Source organism: Microcebus murinus, chromosome 3 (genome assembly GCF_040939455.1).
Source record: "Microcebus murinus isolate Inina chromosome 3, M.murinus_Inina_mat1.0, whole genome shotgun sequence".
Classification (NCBI taxonomy): domain Eukaryota; kingdom Metazoa; phylum Chordata; class Mammalia; order Primates; family Cheirogaleidae; genus Microcebus; species Microcebus murinus.
Window position 1 is genome coordinate 67,388,510 of NC_134106.1, and position 23,219 is coordinate 67,411,728.

Genomic DNA, 23,219 nt, shown 5'->3' on the forward strand with positions numbered 1-23,219 from the left:
CAAGAGTAGAGCAACATGGGATATGCACTGGAGAATGTTGTGTAAGAGGCTCTGTTATACATCTATTAGCATCATGTGGTATACCCAGAAATGAAGACAGAATGGACAGTAGATACATGGATATCTTACCTGAAACTTTAGTACAATGCATACATCACTCTATGTCCCATACCAACAGCATTTATCTGTAGGGGCCTATGAGGATAGAATATCTATGACCCTCGTGTCAGATGTCTTACCTGCCCCAGTTGATGCTGGTCACTACTCACCCAAGCCTAGTGCATGACCAGAAAGATGGGGGATGAGAGGAGTGATACATCGTGATAAGGAAAGGTATATCTTACTAAATTAGGTTTTCTTATATTTCACCTTAAATAATAAATGTGGTTATATTTTCAGTCAGTAAAAAGAGCAACAAAAATAATGAGTACCCATAAAACAAAATTCAGATCCCTTAGTGTAAAAGTCGTGTATAAAATTAAACTATAGGCAACAGATAAAAGCCAACAATACCGCTGTGTATTATCACAAAACTACTTAACTGCAGGAAAATAAAATTGAGGAAAATAAATTTGAGGAAATGCAATTAAGACTAACTTTGAGCAAATGGAATTTTATTTCCTTTTTCTAATTAAAAACAAACAAATAAAAAATAAACAGCTGTTGAGATTACTTGGCTTCAGTTAAAAAAAATATTTGGGGTTCTTTTCTTTCATTTACGCCTGACATATTTAACTTACAAGGAAAGCTGACCAAATGTGGAGAGTTGGCACCATTCTGTAGAGTGTCAGCAAAGTGCACTAATAATTAAGGCACCAAACACAAATTAGTAAACTTTGAAGCTCAGCCAAAACCTGAGTATGAGATAGAACGCAATTAAAAATAAAACTATGAAACTTTATCATAAAATATAAATGTTTTAATTCCCACTGAGTCTTAAGAGATAAAGAAGCCTCCAAAGAATTTGTTTTGACAAATTTTTTGAATTCTTAAAGTATTATTTCTATTTCTCAGATATGCATTTTTGCTTGGATTTTCTCTTTATGTGATATAACATGAAAACTTTACACAACCTAAATCATAATAGTGCTCCCGAATAATCCTGCAGAAATTGGTTGGGAGTAAGGGCTTGTTCTTCTCTGGGTCATGCTAGACAGGAAACATTGGGACTAAAGATTAAGTGTACCCATAAATGAATGGTAATGTTAACAGAAATATTCAAGGATATAGGATTTAATTTTTAGTCTAGCAAGAATATCAGTAAGATTGCACAAGGGGCCATCCAAGAAGATAGCACTGTCAAGTATGTGTAGTTGCTACAGCATGGGACTTTCAGCCTTGGCAAAGAAATGACAAGAACAAATAGAGAGATAGTGAGATTGATAAAAGGGAGAGAGAGAGAGAAAGAATGAGTATCACAAATAATTTTGTTTATAAGGTCAAGAGGCTAGATCACAGAGCTCCTAGATCAATGGGCATGCTATTTACATCACAATTGACATGGTGAGCATTTTCCTGGGTATCTGCTTTTTGCATTTGCCTAAGGTAGCGGTTCCTAAACTGTGGTGCACATTGGAATTACCTAGGAACTTGAAAAAATCCTCTTGCCTGACTTCCACTTTCAGACATTCTGATGCAATTGGCAGGGGTTAAGGCATGGGCATTTGGGTATTTTTTTTAAAGCTGTCCAGAAAATTCTAATATGCAGTAAATTTTGAAGATCATAGGCTGAAATTAAGGATTCACTCCAGAGATTCAATGTAGGGTTGATCATATAGAGGGTAGAGTAGCAGTTCTACCTATAAGGGGAGAGGTTTTGGCCTAAGGCAGGGGTGGGGAAACTTTTCATGTTGGAAAGCCTCATTAATTTAGCTGTACTCAAATAAGGCCACATTCAAGAACCTTCAATTATATATACTTAAAAATGTACATTATTTCATAAAAATCTAACTCTTATGTATTACAAATTTAAAAAAACTGAAAACTATTTGTTAATTTTAAAGTTAACTAATCTTTTAAAGACTTTATTGTACCTGCTTTTTGTTGGAAAGCGTTTGAATATTTGGTTGCAGCATGAAGGTCCACAGTTTCAATTGACCTATTAATAGATGAGTATCAGTCATTTGTGACCTTAAGGGAATCTTGATTTGGGTTAGGTAGGAGAATGCAGATTCATAGAAATAAACAGTTGAAAAGCAAGAAAACATTTTGGGCATGTTGCCGAAGGTGTGGGTAGTCTGCATTTTTCCGTATATCAATTGAATCTTTCTTAGCATCAAAAAATGACTTTAAAATGTCATCTACTGAGAGCTCAATTCCATCTGTAGTTCCTTGGGTGTCTTGGTGATAAAACTAGTCGAGACTGAAATGCTAATTTGAGTGTGATGTCATGATTCTCAAAGTCAGTGAACCTTTTATTGTATTCTCCAATTAATAGGTCTATAACAGCTGCATATTCTTCAAATGATTCATATATATATGTGTGTGTGTGTGTGTGTATATATATATATTATCCTGCTTATCAATGACCTTTGCTAACTAGGGAAAATGCTCATACAAAATTTCCTTTTAAAGAGGAAGTGTTTTGAAAAAGGATAGCTTTTTTTTGAAATGCCTGGACTTTTTGCTACATATCATATATAGAGTTAGTTTTACCATGCAAAGAAATAAATACTCAAGTTGTTTTGATTTGACGTGATACCATACAGAAATGCTGCATTCCTAGAGAAAACTTCTTTCAATAATTCACATTGCTGATTCTGTTGTTTATAAAATTTAACTATGTGTTCTCATAGAGATAAAATTTTGGGTAACACCTATCCCTGTGATAGCAAATGCACTTTAGAATGATAGGGCAAATCCACTGTGATTTCCTCATCGTTCAACTTTAGCATGTCACAAAACTGAAAATGCCATGTTAACATTTGCAAGAATATAGTTAACAACACTTATAACTTGTTGAAAAGTGTCACTTAATATAGTAGCTTTAGCAAAGAGATTTTGCTGATGCTAGATACAATGAAAAGAAATGAGAGCATCTGGATCTGTTAATACTTTTTTTATCTGTGCAATAAACTCTTCAAGTTTTCCTGTCATGGAAGGTGTACTGTCTGTATATACGCTCATTAGATTTACCAAATTCAGTACAACTTCATGACATTTATCTTGAAGGTTGTTGAAGATATCTATTTTCCATGTTTTGTTTGCAAGAGTGCCCAAAGCTAGTAACTCTTTGTAGCAAAGAAAATTTTCAGTTACCACCCAAATGAAGTATAAAAACCTATGTTAGGTCAGTAGTGTCAGTTGATTCATCCAAAGTGATTAAATAATATGTTATTTTCCTTTTGAAGTATTGCGTGAAGTTTTTAAGTTGAAGGCTAATTCATGTTGCCAATCAGTTATGGTTCTCTTTGAAAGAGGGAGTTGTTTGTACTTTGAAACGTTATCAGGGTCTAAGCCTCCTACAACTTCGACAATGCATTTTTTCACAATTTCTACATTACTGAATGGCTGGCTCCCTTTTTTCCCAAAGTATACAAGCTACTTCATAAGTTGCTTCAGTGGCATTATTTCCAGGTCTCATTGCTGCCTGAAAGAGTTGTCTTTGCTTTCACTTTTCATCTTTTAATTTTTTACAATACAACCTTTCATGCCTCTCCCTCTAATTTAAAATATTTGTAGTATTTATGAATGTTATAATGCTGATGAGCATTGAATTTCTTTAATGTTGATAGTGCAGTATCACAAAGTGAGCAAATCATCTTATCTTTAGCAGAAACAAGTTAATATTGCAACTCCCAATCCTCATTAAAATATCTGTTTTCTTCCTTAAGCATTTTCTTGGTCTTCTTTGACATAATGGGCTGTTAAGCAGACAGAATTTAAAAATACCATTGAACTGTACAACTATTCACAAATTCTACTTCAAACACAAACACAGTGCACCATTGTCAAAAGCTGATAACGGACTGGCGTACACAACCTCGCCAACCAGCCTTGTGTGATAGTGGCGTCAGTCAGGCAGGGGAAGTTAGAACTAAATCATGAGCATAGCAGCCATCAATTTAGCTCTTTTGGCTTACTAATGTTCTAATTGTGCCAGTCAATCTGGGAGGATTATTTCATTGAAACTTATTTTATTCTTTGGTACTTTAAATATGTTCATTAAAAAAATAAAATAAAAATATAAAAGAAGAATAAAAATGTATTCATAAAAAAAAAAAAAAAGATTTGTTCTATAAAATTTGGATTCAGTCAAAAGGCCACACTTAAAGACCTAGAAAGTCCCTGATCTAGGAAACCCACAAGTTCACAGTATCAATTGGGAGTCAGAAATAAGAATGGGAGCTAGTCCTATTAAGTACTAAGTAACATGTATGTAGTAAAGCTTCAGTAGTTCACCCTGGGTGGCACTAGTCATGAATAGAAAAACATCAATAGAAAATCACAGAGTTCAATATAGATCCAGCTATATATGGACATTTATTATCCATTAAAGAACATACCATAAATCAATGGTGAAATGAATGATTATTCATGAAATTGTGTTGGGACTACGAGTTAGAAATTGGCAAGGGTCAAAGTCTCAGGACTTGTGGGAGCCTCTATTTCTAGGAAAGCCTGGTATGTGGCCAGCAACCACTGCTCTAAAAGCATATTGTATTGGGAATGAGAAAGGCAACTTCTTCCATCAAAAGTCTATGAGAAATGCAAAGCCATCATGGGTGGTTCAGAGACTCCAGATAGCATGAGAAGTTGTTCCTAAGCATCTAAGTAAGGGAGTTTCTGGGGAGGGCATTCACAGAAGTGTCTGTTATATTGCAATTTAGAAAAATGCTGGAGCTCTTTGTTGGAGGTGGCCCCATTCAAGGGGGGCTGGTTTGCAAATAAAATCCTAAATAGACTTAGGTAAAATTTGTAAATTCTATTTAGTACCCCAAAAGGCCTAAAATATATTGAACTTGTTTTAGTATTTTGAGAGTGTCAATAACTATTTCTTTTACAGTATCAGGGACCAAATGGCATTCTGGTTACTAAATAATTTTCAGGAATTTAACTGAGGTGACAGGACCTTGCCTTATGTGTGCAGCAATGGCTTATCCCCTATTTTGGTGAGCACCTTTGCATGAGTGTTCCAAATGAATCTCCTCAAAGGAAAGTTCCAATGTGGTGTCATATCTTTGCTGCTGCAGAAAGCTGGATATGGTTAAAATCTTGCCTGTAAAGATTGTGTGCAATGGCAAGGCTAGTGAGGTGTGTACCTCATGTGTAAAGATGCATTGTGTTACTATGAAGGTGAAGGCAAACTGTGGATGAAGAACTACTGATATTGGCATTGAATGGAACATAGTAGCCAAAACAATGACAGCAAAATGTTCTCCAATTACTGCTAATGTGAGGTCAAAACTTTCAGTAATATAAAGTGGGCTACAGCATTAATGTTGTAGTAATCCCCACCCCCCAGGCCCCATTCATTCTTTCCAGGCTTAAGAATAGGACAAATTGGGCTGTTAAATAGAGAAGCAGTGGGGCTAATATCCCCATCACTAAATAGTTCTATAATAGTATAAAGTTTCAGTCTTTTAAGGTCCTGTTTTAATTTGCATTGGGTCATATTAACTATTTTACAAGGTCCCATTTTGTCAAGCAAATTTATATGTGTCAATAACTTAAATGAATTTTATTAGTCATAGGGTCAGAGGGTCCATGCTTTCTAAGGGATATTTTAGGGGAATGGGTTCTATGATGGTGGGCAATTCAGGCAAGCCAATAGTTCTGATAGTTAAGGTGAGGTGTAACCGTTTTTTCTCTATTTTATGTTCAGTAACTCCCCTAAGATTACAGAATTACCTTGTTTAAATTTGGTGGGATTCCCCAAATATAACTGTAACTTTAACTCCTGTATTGGTTAAGACTATAGAGGTTTGTCAATTGGTGGAATTCAGCTGATTTTAAAGTGAATTCAGAATCTATATTGTGGAGATGCAAAAGCCAGCTGGTATACTTCTATCTTTTTGTTGCAGAAATTCTTTTGGTAAATTTTGGATTTCCATTTGGGTCAATTTGTGGACATTGGTTTTAGCTTTTTTATTTTCTGCCCATGTATTGAGTTTCTTCCTCTCTCCCTTCTTCTCTGTTTCTGGATATATTTGTGATGGGGGGGGGACGCTTAATTTAGCTCATAAGTATCTTTTTTCTCCAGAGAAGTCTCTAATCGCTGTCATCAGAGTTAGAAGCCTCTCCCATCACAATGGTTGAATTAAGCCCTTTTTTGTGCCACAGATATAGCATGGGCAATTTCCCTCATAAACTTGACATCTGCATGTATTTTGATGACAGAGGAATAGGAAGCAGCACCAGTAGTAAAGACATTTTGTGAGGACTTAGTGAACCATCTGTTTTTAGAATTGTGGACCTCAGCATGCCACATAGTAACTGCTCTTCCTCCACACACATGGACCCACATATATTATAGGGTGTCAGTCTTTCCCCTAAGTACTCTCTAGAATTGAGTTCAATGCCTACTTGAGACACAATGAAAGGTCACAGGATAAGAGCCATTCTCTTCAGTCTAGGGTCCATCATGGCTTATGCTGAAATTGAGACACACAGTAGGTCTTGGCTGATGCTGAAAGGAAACATACAACTCAAGGCCACTATAAGGAGGGACTCATTCCATATTATTAAATACTATATAACAGAGGCACAGCTGAAGGCACAAGCTTGCCTGAAGGCAGCAAAGCAGCTCAAAGAACATGTACCCTGTAATCCGCTGAAATAAAAAAAAATAATCTGTTTCAAAAATAAAAAATCATGGAATGACAAAAAATATATATAGTCAGAGCCTTTATTACACCTTTAATAAATTTTGAATTTTTAACCCTATAAAAATATTACATTCAAAAACTAAGTAAGATCTGCATCCTCATCCCCTCCTCAAACTGAAAACAATAAGGAATCACTATAGGTTCCTGAAATCATTGTTTTCTATTCTTAATTCTTTCATATCTAAATTATTTCTCTATGTATCATTTCCCCAGGAGTTTCTTCTCTTGTTAAAAATAGGACTGAGGAGAAACATAAACAGGATTCTTCAAAACAGGAAGAAAACTGAGTGGTTGTTTTTTCCAATACCTTTCTGAAACAGGTGTTGAAACTAAATACAGAGATTTAGTCTAAATGCCCAAAAGAATTCATCTGTCATAAATAATTGTTTTTGTTTGTTAGTTTGTTTGGGGAGTATTTGGAACTAACTTTTGACACCTGCATCTCCATAAAAGCATGGTCTTCTCATAACCCCTGTCCCATTTTGTTAACATGGGCTTCTGTCTTTAAGAAAAACAACAAAAAAAAGTCTTTTCTTTCAGTAAAGAATTACTGCTGTGAATTTCAGTTCATTTGGCTAGAGCACTGATTCTTCACCTAAGGTTTGATAACAAAACAAAAGCTTGTCCTCTGTCTTCATGACTGGAATCTGCCCCAAGGTACACCAACAGTGTTCTGCATCATACCCTGGTGGTCATGTCTGAAGATTTCTGTTGCCTAGAACCTGTGTGGGCTTGGACAAGTCTAATTTTGTCATGTTACTTTGAGGCTAGTTCTGTCCCCCAAATAAGGTAATAAGTTATTTTTTTTCCAATTTTCCATTCTTGCTAGGACAAGTAATTCAGATTTGGAGACATGTTAAGGATAAAGGACCATAACACAAGAAGATAATCCCCCTGCCCTCTGTCTCATCTTTATTATCTATCTCAGGCTGTGACTAAATAATACTCAACACTAATCATTCTACATTTTCTCAAAAAAGCTCCTTTTTCTTCAACTAGCTCAATCTGGTATAATCTTGAGTACTTATTATACACAAGTTTAAATGCAGAGACCATCTTTCAACTTTCTTTTCCCATCACTTAACTACATTGCTTGACATAACAGTCAATAATATTGGCTTTATGGAGGGCATGTGGTACAGTTGTTTAGAGAATAGACTAAGAATTTCTGGGTTATTTGTATGCATGCTATATTCTTAAAATTTTCATAGATACTGCCAAATTACCATTCTAGAAGTTGTACTGATTTATACTACTATTAATAATAAATGTAGATATCCATTCTTTCTTTCCTTTGGGACCACACATCAATCGTTAAAATACATTTTATTTTTTTTTAATTTGCTTTGTTGATTACTAAAGTAAGCATCTTTTCATAAGTTAATTGGATCATAATTCATTGTGCATTTTTATAGGATTGTTTTGTCTTCTCAGTTATTTGGAGGACCTCATTATTAATAGGAATTTTAATTCTTTGTCTCATTTCTAAGCTATACAGAGTTTAGAAGTCTTTTTCCTTAATTCTTAATGATTTTTTAAAATTTTGAAGTCACTGTAGATTTTTTTTTTTTTTTTTTTTTTTGAGACAGAGTCTCGCTTTGTTGCCCAGGTTAGAGTGAGTGCCATGGCGTCAGCCTAGCTCACAGCAACCTCAAACTCCTGGGCTGGAGCGATCCTTCTGCCTCAGCCTCCCGAGTAGCTGGGACTACAGGCATGTGCCACCATGCCCGGCTAATTTTTTTTTTTTTATATATATATATCAGTTGGCCAATTAATTTCTTTCTATTTATAGTAGAGACAGGGTCTTGCTCTTGCTCAGGCTGGTTTTGAACTCCTGACCTTGAGCAATCCGCCCGCCTCGGCCTCCCAAGAGCTAGGATTACAGGCGTGAGCCACTGCGCCCGGCCTAAGTCACTGTAGATTTACATGCAGTTTTAAGAAATAATACACAGTGATTCTGTATACTCTTTACTCAATGTTCCTCAATAGGAATACCTTCTGAAACTATAGTACAATATCACAAACAGTATATTGATATTCAGGATATTGTAATTAAGACACAGAATATTTCCATCACCACAAAGTACATCTTGTTTCCTTTTAATAGGCAAATCTACTTCTCTCCCTTCCTTATACCCTCTGTAACCCTTAGCGATCACTAATCTGTCTTCTAGCTCTTTAATTTTGTAATTTCAAGAATGTTAGGTAAATTAAATCATACAGTATGTAACCTTTAGAGACTGGCATTTTTTTTACTCAGTATAATTACTCAGATTCATCCAAGTTGCTGTGTGTGTTTATAACCCATTCCTTTTTATTCCTAAGTAGTATTCCATAGTGTGGATGCCCTGCAGTTTTTTAACCATTTATACACTGAAGGACATCCAAGTTGTTTATAGTTTTTGCCTGTTATGAATAAAGCTGATATGAAATTTGTGTATAGGTTTTTGTATGAACATAAGTTTTTATTTCTATTTTCTATGATATTTTCTGGAAAAGATTGTGTGCAATTTTTGCTAATTATTTAAACATTTGGTAAAATTCCAGTGAAATCATCTGGGCTGGAGATTTCTTTTTAGGGAAGTTTTAAAATTACAAATTCAATGTTTTTAATGGTTATAGAACTATTCAAATGATGTATTTTATCTTGATTAGCTTCATATTAGGCTAACTCACAGTTGGCTTTTAGTGACTGTTAAGTTTGTTAGCTGAATCCTCCTACTGATTATATGGATTTATCCTAAGTAAGATAGTTCTCCTGTACTTTCTTTCCTGATAGGCAGTCTTTCTCCCAGATTTAGAATTTTAGTTGACTGCCTTGCAACCTCAGTTTTGCAATGGGTTCAAGAAAAGTTACCAATTTGCAATTCATCTAGCTGTTTCCTATGGGAAAGGTAGGAGTGCTGCTTTTGCAGTTCTGTCACTGAGCTGTGGTCCTAAAATAGCTTCACATGATATTAGCATTTTCTTTTTAAAGTATATATTTATCATATAGTTTTTCTTTGAGATATAATAACAATAATAATAATAAAATATCATAGCTAGGTAGAAAAATTATATTTTAAAAATCCTTCTACATGTAGCCTTATTTTGACTCTCACTGCCACAGTTGGAAGAAGAGTGGTGAAGTCATTCACCTGAGTTAATCCAGTTAGTCAATGACACAGAAGGAAAAAAAAATGGGGCTTGTAAATCCAAGCATGTTATTCTTTCCTGTGACTAGCTGGTTCCTTGTCCACTATCCCTTAGCTGCCTTGCACCCTCAGCCCCTCAAATCTGTTGCCTCTGAGAAAATCATGAGACCCATGGCATAATCTTAACATCGCTGTGGACAATCTGAAACAGTTAAGAAATCTAGAGTTGTAGGTTGAATTGTTCCCCCATTGGAAACCACTTGACTATATTTACATTTGGTATGCTCTAGAACAATGGTTCTCAAATTTAATGTGCATAAAGAATCACCTAGAGAGCTTGAAAAAAAATAGGCTCAGAGATTCTCCTTCCACAAGTGGTGATGGGACTAATACATTTGCATTTCTAACAAGCTCACAGTTGGTACTGATGCTGTTGATTCCTTGGAATCAGCTCTTTGAATAGCACTGCTCTAGACCAGTATTTCCTCAGGGTGTCCATGTCCATGGCTCACTCACTTCCCAGTCACCTGGAGTGCCCACTCTAGGCCTCCTGAATCTGACTATTTGGAGGAGGGAAGCATGAATCTAATGGTAGCATGCCATGTGATTTCTACCTACACTAATGTTTGAGAATCTACATGGTGATTCTTAAACTTCACTGTGCATTGCATTTACCTGGGGAACTTGTAAACATTTCTGATGCCTTGGTCCCATCTCCGGATGCTCTAATTTAATTGGCATGGGGTGTAAGTAAGGCATTAGGAGTTATAAAATCTTCCCAGCTTATCCTAATATGCTGTGAAGTTTGGGACTCACTGCTCTAAATACTACTTAAATCAGGTGTCTTAAAAATAAAATTAAAACTTTGTTAAGGAGACTTGTTATAATAGCTGAGCAAGTGGAAAATTGCCCCAGTCCTCTTGGGCTGCAGGTGGGGAATGAGTTAAATCTATTTCTAAATTTGCCATGTTTATTCAGTAATAAAGAGAGTTCTCCTCATGGAGTCCAAAAGCTTTGTTCTTAAAAGAAATACATATTTAATGCTGATATTTAATGAAGTCAGCCATTTATGCAGGATTTTATTACATTTTGTTTTAATTGGAATTTTAGTTGATCTTTTTGCCTTTCTGACACAGAACTAAAAGTCACTGGGAACAATTACAACATTGTCATTGTACCTCCAGAATTTTACATTAATTATCTTAGCTTACTGGTAGGAACATTCAAATCTTCCACTAATTCAGGGCATGCAGAAAGGGTAAAATGTTGGAAGACATATTTCAAAAAATTGTGTATGTGTGTGTGTGTGCATTTTTGAACAAAACAATATAAGGAAGTAATAGATCTTATGAGGAATTTTCTGTCTTTAAACATTATAAAACATTTGAACCACTTACAAAAAGATATGCCAAATCTCCTATTGGTATGGTTCCTTTTAAATTATTAATTCATTACAATGAACTGTTTTTAGAAAAGAGGGGTCTGCATATTTTTTATTTGAAGTCAGTGCAATGGAACAAACAATCTTTGGGCTCAATCTGTTCCACAAAAATTCCATGTTTCTGTAGACTCTACTCTCTCCCATTTGTATATTTAGGAACTCTTTTACCTCCTCGCATATTCACCCAAGCAATTACAGTGGCTTCTAAAGATGCTTCTTCTCTCCAACTTTTAGTAAATCCTCATGCTTCAGAGTTCAGAAATTTTTGCTGGTGTAGATATAGATGAATAGAGAGAGATAAATTTTTCTCTCTCTTTCCCCGTGTCTTTAATTACTTGATTAAAAAGAATAAAATCAAATCCTAATTGTTGGGAGCTATCTCTAGTATTTTAGACAACAACTAATTCCTGGACTAAAATTAGAAAAATCAAGAGACATATCATGCAGGATTAAAATAGGTAAGGAAATGCAGATTTTCATTTTTCATTATAAATTGGCTTTTGGTAAAGAACTCTTCCACAACGTCTTTCAGTTTTCTAATAAGACAGCCTTAACACTCAGGAAAAGAGACCAGTTCTTAAAATAAAAAAAGAGAAAAAGACCGGCAGAATTATGTAACATTACTATGTTGGTAAAATTTTTTCAATGATGAGAATGGATTTAGAGTAAGAAAAATCCACCTTGTTCAAAAATGAGGATGAGTTTTCAATATGGCAAAAACATAACAGAAGGCTTTAGAAAATATCTAATTTAGTGGTCTTATGTGGATTACATGCATCATTATATCTAGCAAAAGGGAAAAATCTAAGAGTGGGAAAGACTGACTGAAGATGAAACGCATAATTATTGAATAAAAAACCCAATGGAGGGATTAAACAGAAGATCGAAAGCTAAATAAAAAAAAGCAAAGCAAAAATTACATTACTATCTTGAATAAATTTCTAAGAACTCAGAGAAAAAGTAAAAAAGGATTAATAGTAAATGCAAAAGCTTATGTGGTAAAAGTGATACCAGTTAAAATAATAACACCAAGCACAAGCAGAAATTGTCACAAACAACTTTGTCAGAACTCAGGAAAATAGGAAAAGATATATATTAACCAAGTGATTCAATAATCAAGAAAATGACAATTTTAAAATGGTAGGAAAGTGTTGTGGCCTTTTTTATTTTCCCTTGACCCAGCCCCTGCCTGGCTCAGTAGTGGCCTTAAAGATAGCAGCTCACATTCCCAGTGTGGAGCTATAGTGCCCTATTCCTGAGGGATCAGAGATCTTATTTGTAGAGAATTATATTAGCCTGCTCTAACCTTTCTAGGGTCTATCTGAAGGACTGAGACAACATGATGACTTTGTTTAGCAAATTATGAAAATTAACCCTGGCAGAAAAGTAGAAGGCATTCCTCTAAAACATCATTAGGCAAACACTGAACACATACACCTCGGAAAAAAAAGATACAATTGAGGCAAACAATAGAATGCCTAAAACCCAAAAGGAAAAACTAGGCATAAAGTATTTGAACAATTAGGGCATTCAAAAGAGCTCATGCATACTGGGGAATTTAGAAAATTCTGTGCATGTCCAGGGCAAGATGCACACCTAGAAAAAATTTCTGAGAAGGCCCTGAGCTTGCACCTCTGCGTGGTCCTGATCCCTAGCCTCAGTGCAAGCAGGAAGGGAAGTCTAAGGCCAAGTCCTGGCAGAGTGAAAGAGTGCTCCAGCACAATGCCAATTTGTGAAGAATTGGGAGGTTATTTCAGGATCTCTCTCTTTCTCCTTCTCTTTCTCTTTTTCCTCCCTCTCACCCTCTCTTTCAGTCTCTCTGTCAAAACACTAGCTGAGTATAAGCTAAACGAAAAGAGACTGCAGATGCCACACATGAAAAAGAAGAGAGACTTTACAAAAATAGTTTGGAGATATCACTAAACAAAAATGTAACCAATAGCAAACAACAAAAAACAAACCCCAATAGGGGGAAAATCTCATTTCCAGAGTTACTATATTATAATATAAAAAACATCCAATTTCAACAAAAAGTTACAAAGTATTCAGCTAAGAAAGTATGAGCCATTGGAAAAAGAAATTAACATAAACTGAGGGAGCCCGGACATGGTGTTTGCTAGAGATTTACTTTACATCAACTATCTGAAATATACTCAAAGAGAAAAACAAAAACAGGAGAACAATGTGTGAAAGAGAGAATATCAATCAATTGATAAATTTATAAAAAGGAATTAAGCAAATTTTGGAGCTTAAAAGTGTAATATCTGTAAAAGTGTAAACTCACAGAAAGGTTCCAATAGCATATTTGAGCAGGCTGAAGAAAGAATCAGCAAACTTGAATACAGGTCAATGGAAATTATCCAATCTGAGGAGCAGAAAGAGATAAGGAGAAAAAGGAAAAATGAGACTGGGGTGTTATCATTAGCATACCAATATATGCATTATAAAAGTCGTGGAAGGAGAGAGAATGAGGGACAAAAATCAGATATGACATAGAAAACATATAATAAAATATCAAAAGTACATTGTCCGTTATCAAAAATACTTTGAATTTCAATTTGGTTGAATTATCCAACCAAAAGGCAAAGATGAGTAGATGAATTTAAAAGCACAATTCAATTATATGCTATCTATGAGAGACTCACTTTAGATCCAAAGACACAAATAAATTGAAAGTGAAAGGGTGGGAAATAAAATTCCTTGATAATAATATTCACAAGAGAGATGGGCTAGTTATACTAATAAGGGACAAAATAGAGTCAAAAGCTGTTAATAGAGACAAAGGACGTCTTCAGTTTCTGGTCTAACACGTAAGAAGTTTGGAAGTTGTCACTTGGCCCTAACTATAAGTAAAAAGCTAAACAAGCTGAAAAGTCTCCTATTCTTCTTAGATCATTGGAGAAATGAGGTCACAGGGCAAACTGCTGCTTCCAAAGTTGGAAATACAGACAAGCAAATACAAAGAATAAAAACCTATCAGAGTAGAAAGCCCTGAGTAGAAACCTCTATGGGAACTAGGACAAGAATAGAAAAAAACCCATAAACTATAATTGATGAATTCTTGGAGGCTCAAGTTGAATAAGTCTGAGAGTTAAAAAGTCTAGGGGAGTTGAATCATAAGTCGCTACTCCCATTTTTGTGAGTTTTACCTCCAGGATCTTTGTCAGATTCTCACAACATATATTTGAGAAAAATCCTCTTATGCTTCTGGCAGAGGAACCATTTTGAAATACTCCAGAACATTCTGTTGTTCTTAACTAAGATTACCCTATTTACCACAGTTCCTTTAACCTAGTATATCATGTCTAGAACATAATTATTAGGCTTACTAAAAGGCAAAAAACACAGTTTGAAGAAATGGTAAGAATCAGAACCAGACTCACACATGACAGAGAAGTTGGAATTTTCAGACCAAGAACTTTTAAAAAATTATAATTGATATCCTAAGAGCTTTATTGAATAAATGAGACAATGGATGGCATTGTATTTTTTTTTTTTTTTTTTTTTTTTTTTTTTTTTTTTTGAGACAGAGTCTCGCTTTGTTGCCCAGGCTAGAGTGAGTGCCGTGGCGTCAGCCTAGCTCACAGCAACCTCAAACTCCTGGGCTCGAGTGATCCTTCTGCCTCAGCCTCCCGGGTAGCTGGGACTACAGGCATGCGCCACCATGCCCGGCTAATTTTTTATATATATATCAGTTGGCCAATTAATTTCTTTCTATTTGTAGTAGAGACGGGGTCTCGCTCTTGCTCAGGCTGGTTTTGAACTCCTGACCTTGAGCAATCCGCCCGCCTCGGCCTCCCAAGAGCTAGGATTACAGGCGTGAGCCACAGCGCCCGGCCAGGATGGCATTGTATTAATAAAATGGTCAATTCATTGAGAAAGTATAACAATTATAAATATATAAACAGCAACAACAGAGTCCCAAAACATATAAAGCAAATATTGACTATGTTATAGGGAAGAATAAAAAATTCTACAATAACAGTTGGGAACTTCAGTACTCCACTTTTGATAATGAATAGAAAATCTAGAAATAAGTTTAACAAGAAAATATAAGACATGAACAACACTATAAACCAACTAGACCTAACAGATTTATAGAAGACTCCAACCCAAAACAGCAGAATACATGCTATTTTCAAGTCACATAAAATGTTCTCCTGGAGAGACCATGTGTTATACCACAAAAAGTCTCAATAGGTTTCAAAAGATTGGAATTATACAGAGTATCTCTTCAGATCCCAAAGTAATAAAGCTAGAAATCAATGAAAGAAAACGGTAAAATTCACCAATATGTGGAAATTAAACAACATGTTTTTAAATAAACAAGGGGCCAGAGAAGAAATCTTAAGTGGAATATGAAATACTTTGAGACAAATAAAAATGAAAATACAACATACAAAAACTATAGGATGAAATGAAGACAGTGCTCAGAGGAAATTTACAGCCATAAATGCCTACCTTAAAAAGAAGAAAGATCTTAAATAAATAACTTCATATTTAAGGAGATAAAAAAAGAAGAGCAAACTAAACCCAAAGATAACAGAAGATGGGAAATAATAAAAATTAGACCAGAAGTTAGTGAAGTAGAAAACCAAAAGAGAAAATTAATCAACCCAAAACTTGATTCTTTGAAAAAGTGAACAAAACTGACAAATCTATAGTTACAATGAGTAAGAACGAAAGAGAAAGGAGAAAAATAACTAAAATCAGAAATAAAAGTGAGGACATTACTACTGATCTTGTAGAATTAAAAAAGATTATAAGAGAATACTACCAATGATTGCATACCAACAGATTAGATAACCCAGATGAAATGAACAAATTTGGGGGAGTTTGCAAATTGTATAAAATTAGTCAAGATGAAATAGAAAATCTTTGGCCTATATCAAGTAAATGATTGAATTAGTAATCAAAACCTCCTAACAGAGGAAAGGCCAGGACCAGATGGCTTCGCTGGTGAATTCTAAGAAACATTTAAAAAGTAATCAATACCATTTTTTTTCAATCTCTTTCAAAAGATAAGAGGAAGAAACACTTTCTAACTCAACTTATGAGGCCAGTATTACCCTGATACCCTGACACCAAAGCTAAATGAAGAGTCTTCCCCAAGGAAACTAAAAAAAATCAATATCCATTATAAATACAGATTTTTCCTAGAAATGTAAGAGTGGTTCAAAATAAGCAAATAAATCAGTATAAGACTCCACATTAGTAGAATCAAGGGAAAATCCACACAATCATCTCTGTTGGTGAGGAAAAAGTATTTGACATAGTCCAACATCCTTTCATGATTCAAACCCTCAGAAAACCAGGGATAGAAAGGATCTTCCTTAAATTGACAACAAGCATTCATGGAAAAACCCACAACTATCAATATAATGGTGAAAGACTGAAAGCTGTACTCCTAAGATTAGGAACAAAGGCAACTATGCACATTTTCATCACTGCTATTCAATAATTGTCGTGGAAATTATAGCCAGATCAATTAATGAAGAAAAAGAAATTAAAAAAAAAACACATATAAATTGGAAAGGAGGAAGTAAAACTTTCTTTATTTGAGGATGACATGATTCTATACATATAAAATCTTAAACATTCCACAAGAAAGCTATTAGAGATAATAAACAATTCAGTATGTTGCAATGTACAAGATCTACTTGCAAAAACCAGTAGTATTTCTATATACCAACAATGAATAACTTCATTTACAATAGCATTCAAAGAAAAACAAATAAAACCTAGGAGTAAATTCAACAAAATTTAAATTTAACAGTGAAAGACTTGTATATTGAAAACTGCAAAATATTGCTGAAAGAAATTAAAGAAGAATAATATAAATTGAATTATGTTTCTATTATGTTTATTGATTGGAAGACTTAATAGTCCTACAATGTCAATGCTACCCCAAAGTTAATCTACTGATACAATGCAACCCATATCAAAATTCCAGTGGCCTTTTTTGCAGAAATGAAAAAGCCAGTTTTCAAGTTCATGTGGAATTGCAAGGGCCCAAAATAGCCAAAACAATGTTGAACAAGAAATATAAACGCTCACACTTCCTGATTTCAAAACTTTCTACAAAGCCACATTAATCAAAACAATGATATACTGGCATAGGATTGACATATAAACTAATGAAATGGAAATAAGAGGCCATAAGTAAAACTGTACATCTATGGTCAATTGCTTTCCAATGAGAGTGCCAGGACTCTTTAAGAACTGGTACTGGGACAACTATATATCTACCTGTAAAAGAATAAAGTTTCACCCATACCTCACAACATATACAAATATGATATAAAAATAGACCAATGCCCTAAATTTAAGGCTACAATTATAATCATCTACAAACAGACATTAGAATAAATCTTCTTAACCTTGAATTTGGCAATAGATTTTTAGACATGACTCAAAAAATATGAACAACAAAAGAAAAAATAGATAAATTACCCTTCATGAAAATTAAAACTGTACATCAGAAACACCATCATGAGAGTAAAAAGAGTGTACACAGAATAAGGGAAAATATTTCAAAATTGTATATCTGATAATGGTCTATCATCCAGAATATATTATAACAAATACTCAACAATTCAACAATGAAAGTACAAATAGCCCAATTTTTAAAATAGTCAAAAAACTTGAATGTACATTTTTCTAAAGATATACAAATGACCAATAAATACATGAAAGATGTTCAATCTCATTAGTCAGTAGTGAAAAGCAAATAAAAACCACAATGAGATACCACTTCACATGCACTAGGATTACTACTGTAATAATATTTTTTAAAAGGAAATAATAAGTATGGTCACCCCTTCCTATTTGTGGGTTTTGCATCCCTGGATTCAATTAACTGGATCAAGAATATTTGGAAAAAAATTCCACAAAATTTCAAAAAGCAAAACTTGAATTTGCTGCACACTGAGCACTATATTAAATACATAAGAATGAAATGATGTTCAGCCATTGCATTTGGTATTATAAGTAATCTAGAGATGATTAAATGTGTACAAGAGGATTTTCATAGGTTATGTATAAATAGTATGTCATTTTATATAAAGGATTTGAACATCTCTGGATTTGGGTATCCATGGGAATGGAGGGGGGAACCCCTACCAATCCACCATGGATATCAAAGGATGACTTTATTAGTAAAGATGTGGAAAAATAGAATCCTCCATATTGCTGGTAGGAAAGAAAAATGATGCTACCATTGTGGAAACATTTTGGTGGTTATTCGAACAGTTAAATATAGAATTACCATATAACCTAGCATTTTTACTTTTAGGTATATACCCTCAAAACTTAAAAACAGGCACTCAAATACTTGTACCTGAATGGTCATGAAAGCACTATTCACAATAGTCAAAAGGTGAAACAACCTAAATGTCCATCAAAGGATGAATGGATAGAGAAGTTGTGTTACATACACATAATGGAATATTACTCAGCCATGTAAAAGGAATGAAGCACTGATAAATACTAAAACTTGAATGAACTAAAAAACATTATGTTTAGTGAAAGAAAAAAGACACAAAATATCACATATTCTATTTATATAAAATAGATTCCATTTATCTAAAATATTCAGAATAGATGAATCCATAGAGACAGAATGCAGATTGGTGCTGCCAGGGGCTGGGGGAATGAGATAATGGCAAATAGCCACTTAATGGGTTTGAGGTTTCCTTTTGGGGTGATGAAAATATTTTGGAACTAGATAAAGGTGATAGTTGCACACATTTTTAACATTCTAAATGTCACTGAATTGGCGCTGTGGCTCACGCCTGTAATCCTAGCTCTTGGGAGGCCGAGGCGGGCGGATTGCTCAAGGTCAGGAGTTCAAAAAAACCAGCCTGAGCAAGAGCGAGACCCCGTCTCTAAAAAAAAAAAAAAAAAAAAAAAAAAAAAAGAAAAGAATGTTTAATATATTATATGCATTTTACCTCAATAAAAAAAGCAGTGATGTGGCAGACAAACCTGGTGGAACTAAAGTATATCTATATAACAAACATTCCAAATGAAAAGTAAAGGGAAGATTACCAAATTAATAATATAAATTAATACTCCCTGAGCTAAAATGCTTACTGATGCCAACCAACATTAACTTACACATATTCTTTTAAAATTCTGGAATATAAAGAATGAGAGTGAAATCATAAAAGCATTCAAGAATTTGAGGTCCAGTTATCATTCATTCATATGTGAAGGCAAACTAATTTCTCTTTCTTTCTTCTTTCTTTCTTTCTTTCTTTCTTTCTTTCTTTCTTTCTTTCTTTCTTTCTTTCTTTCTTTCTTTCTCTTTCTTTCTTTCTTTCTTTCTTTCTTTCTTTCTTTCTTTCTCTCTCTCTCTTCTTTCTTTCTTTCTTTCTTTCTTTCTTTCTTTCTTTCTTTCTTTCTTTCTTTCTTTCTTTCTCTCTCTCTCTCTCTTCTTTCTTTCTTTCTTTCTTTCTTTCTTTCTTTCTTTCTTTCTTTCTTTCTTTCTTCTTTCTTTCTCTTTCCTTCCTCCTTCCCTTTCTTCCTTTCTTTCTTCCTTGTTTCCTTCTCTCCTTCCTTCCTTCCTTCCTTCCTTCCTTCCTTCCTTCCTTCCTTCCTTCCTTCCTTCCTTCCTTCCTTCCTTCCTTCCTTCCTTCCTTCCTTCCTTCCTTCCTTTTTCTTTCCTTCTTTCTTCCTTTGTCTTTCTGTCTTTCTTTAAGTTATTCGTATTTGAGGGCAAATTAATTTGTTTCTTTGTCTCTCTCTTTCTCTCTCCCCTCATTTTTCTTCTCAGTTATCATTTGTATGTGAGAGCAAACTAATTTATTTCTTTATGTCTGTTTCTCTTTTTGTGAGCAGATACCCACATGCTTCCTGAGGGGTGGTATGGAGTGGAGAGGATCCTTTCTCACCACATTGCTCTTTATGCTGTGATAACTGATTCCCAAATAACAACCCTTCCTCTCACTCCTCATTGCCCTCTTTATTCTCAAGAACAATGACCTACCTCAAGTCCTTTGCAATTGTTCTTCCCTTGTTTGAAAAGTTCTTCCCTTGTATTTACATGCTCACTCCTGTTTCATCCAAGTCTCTGCCCAAGTTTCTCACCAGAGAACTTTAACATTTCTCTATAAAATAGTACTCATTTCTTTTATTCCCTGCTACCTTATCCTGTTAGATTTTTCTTCATAGCACTTATTGCCCTCTGGCGAATTAGAAAGTTATTTTATTTTATTTTTATTTCAGCATATTATGGGGGTACAGATTTTAAGGTTTCAATAAATGCCCATTTCCCCCCCTGCCCCTGAAAGTCTGAGTCTCCATCATGACCATCCCCCAGATGGTGCACATCTCACTCATTATGTATGTATATACCTGCCCCCCCTCCCCCTCCCCCCTGCCCAATACCCTATTACTGTAGTACCTATGTGACCACTTAGGTGCTGTTCAGTTAATACCAATTTGCTGGTGAGTATATGTGGTGCTTGTTTTTCCATTCTTGGGAAACTTCACTTAATAGTATGGGTTCCAGCTCTAACCAGGAAAATATAAGATGTGCTATGTCACCATTGTTTCTTAGAGCTGAATAGTATACATATGGTATACATATACCATATACATGGTATACATATACCATATACATGGTATACATATACCACATTTTATTAATCCATTCTTGGATTGATGGACACTTGGGCTGTTTCCACAGCCTTGCAATTATGAATTGTGCTGCTATAAACATTCGAGTGCAGGTGTCTTTTTTGTAGAGTGTCATTGGATCTTTTGGGTAGATGTCCAGCAATGGGATTGCTGGATCAAATGGTAGAATCACTTGTATCGCTTTAAGATATCTCCATATTGCTTTCCACAGAGGTTGAACTAGTTTGCAGTCCCACCAGCAGTGTAGGAGTGTTCCTCTCTCTCCGCAACCACGCCAGCATTTATTGTTTGGAGATTTTTTGATAAAGGCCATTCTCACTGGGGTTAAGTGATATCTCATTGTGGTTTTGATTTGCATTTCCCTGATGATTAGAGATGTTGAGCATTTTTTCATATGTTTGTTGGCCATTCTTCTGTCTTCTTTAGAAAAGTTTCTGTTCAAGTCCTTTGCCCACTTTTTAATGGGGTTATTTGATTTTTTCATCCTGATTTTCGTGAGTTCTAAGTATATTCTAGTTATCAGTCCCTTATCGGATGCATAGGATGCAAAAATTTTCTCCCATTCTGTAGGTTGTCTGTTTACTTTCATGACTATTTCTTTGGCTGTGCAGAAGCTTTGTAGTTTGATCATGTCCCATTTATTTATTTTTGTTGCTGCTGTGATTGCCTTTGGGGACTTCTTCATAAACTCTTTACCCAGGCTGATGTCTAGGAGAGTGTTTCCAACTTTTTCCTCTAGAGTTCTAATAGTTTCATACCTTAGGTTTAAGTCTGTTATCCAGCGTGAGTTGGTTTTTGTGAGAGGTGAAAGGTGTGGGTCCTGTTTTAGCCTTCTACAGGTGGCTATCCAGTTTTCCCAGCACCATTTATCGAAAAGGGATTCTTTTCCCCAGTGTATGTTTTTGTCTGCTTTGTCAAAGATTAGATGGCTATATGAGGATGGTTTTATATCAGGATTCTCACATCTGTCCCACTGGTCAATATTCCTATTTTTGTGCCAATACCATATTGATTTAATTACTACAGCTTTGTAGTATAGTTTGATATCTGGCATAGAAAGTTATTTTAAATTGCCTCTTCCTACTCAATGTACCTTCCCTAGGAGGGATTTTGTTTGGTTTGCTGTTGTATTCTTATGCTTAACACTTAATGTATGTTAAATATATATTTTATCACACCAATGAATGAATGTGCAAACCAACAAGCATTTCTTGTGTAGCCCTCATGATCCAGATATTCAGCTACACATAGTCAATAGCGTAGTGAGAAAGGGAACAGCCTAAGCAAAGAAAGGAAATGATAATGTAGTTTTGGAGTCAATGAGTCCAACCTGGCTAGAGAAAAATATTCATCTTGGTATATCTTGTGAAATGGAACCTAAAATAATTTGTAGGAGCCAAATTATAAAACATTTAATGTCAGACTAAGAAATGTATGCTATCATGTTGGCGGTAGGGAGTAGGGAAAACACTGATTAAGCAGCACAGGAAGGATATTAAAGCTAGGATTCCCTGGAAACCTATGTGTCAAAATTTAGCACGAGGAGGCAAAATTCACAGGCTTGGTCAGCAATGAAGGCTGAAAATACGATGGATGGGGCCCCAGATGCCAGGTCAGAAAGGAGGCTGAGACTGCTGATAGAAAGCTTTAGACATGATTATAACTGGAGCAATGGCACCCTTGAGTTCAGAGATTGTGGGAGGTGAGTGAGAAGTCCCATCAGGAGAATGGAGCTGTTCTAACCTAGAAAAAGCCAGGGCATAGAAAACAAAGCTGTGAGCAATCAGTAGGCGAGTGTGAGTCAACACGACCAAGGTAACCTGAAATGAAACTATTTACTACTGCAAAAAACCTGATACCATCAGTGCAATCATGTTACAGCCATGAAAGAAAACATTAAAGAAATGGGGAAATAAAACCCTAAAAATATAAGACCACTTAGACTGAAAAACACCCTAATCAGGGACAAGCTTGAGGTGCCATTAACTGTGGCCTTTTAGAGTCAGTTAGAGAATATTTGGTGCTAGAGTCTAGCATAAATTCTGCTTACAAAGAGTGTTGGATGGGGTGTGAGGGTCACTTTTACTTGACTGTGTCTGGAAATTAAAGTATGAAGTCATTTTAGACCCTGTGCAACTATTAATTATTTTTTATTGTAACAATCCAACAATTTTT